This window comes from Apium graveolens, chromosome 9 (genome assembly GCF_009905375.1).
Source record: "Apium graveolens cultivar Ventura chromosome 9, ASM990537v1, whole genome shotgun sequence".
Classification (NCBI taxonomy): domain Eukaryota; kingdom Viridiplantae; phylum Streptophyta; class Magnoliopsida; order Apiales; family Apiaceae; genus Apium; species Apium graveolens.
This window is the reverse complement of record NC_133655.1, coordinates 235262172-235262969: the sequence shown is the minus strand read 5'-3', so window position 1 is coordinate 235262969 and position 798 is coordinate 235262172. Positions and strand designations below refer to the sequence as shown.

Below are 798 nucleotides of genomic sequence, written 5' to 3'. Positions count from 1 at the left end.
ATTTTTAGTTTATGTGCTTGTCGCCAGTGGTCGTTAAAGTTCAGTGACTCAGATTCTTTTACTCTCACGGTTTATTTGTTTGTGTTTCAGGTACTCATTATAATGGGAGATCCAGCAGCACGAACGAAAGTCTTGATGGATTTTTCTCAACCCAAGATCAATGATATTCAATCTAGCATTGTCCGGCCAGCTATCACAGCTAATACCTTTGAGATCAAGCCTGGCATAATTTAATGGGTGCAGAATTCAATCCAGTTTGAGGGTTCTCCAACTAAAGATCCCAATATGCACATTAGGGATTTTATTGAGATCTGCGACACCTTCAAGTTCAACGGTGTTCTTGAAGATGCTGTGAAGCTGAGACTGTTTTCATTCTCTTTGAGGACAAGGCTAAGAGCTGGTTACACTCTCTACCAGCTAGTTCGATTACTACTTGGGAAGATCTTGCTCAGAAGTTTCTTACTAAATTCTTCCCTACGGCGATGACAGCTGCAATCAGGAATGCACTTACTCAATTTGCGCAGCAATCAGGAGAATCTTTATATGAAGTTTGGGAGCACTATAAGGAAATACTTAGGAAGTGTCCTCATCATGGAATGCCTGATTGGATGATCATCAATTATTTTTACAATGGGTTGGGAGCACAGTCCAGACCCATGCTCAATGCAGCAGCAGGCGGAGCATTATGGGCAAAGAGCTATGAGGAAGCTTATGATCTAATTGAACTGATGACTGCTAATGAATATCAGTATCCAACCCAGAGATGTCCACAGGGCAAGGTAGCAGGAGTTCTTGAAG

The 798-nt window shown here is 41.9% G+C and overlaps 1 non-coding gene across 1 annotated transcript; it reads right to left on the bottom strand.

Annotated features, from left to right (window-relative positions):
* Positions 1–491: 491 nt before the first annotated feature.
* LOC141688508 (small nucleolar RNA R71) lies at positions 492–598 on the bottom strand. The gene has a single exon (XR_012561948.1). It is a non-coding gene; the product is annotated as a small nucleolar RNA R71 (small nucleolar RNA).
* Between the last annotated feature and the right edge of the window lie 200 nt (positions 599–798).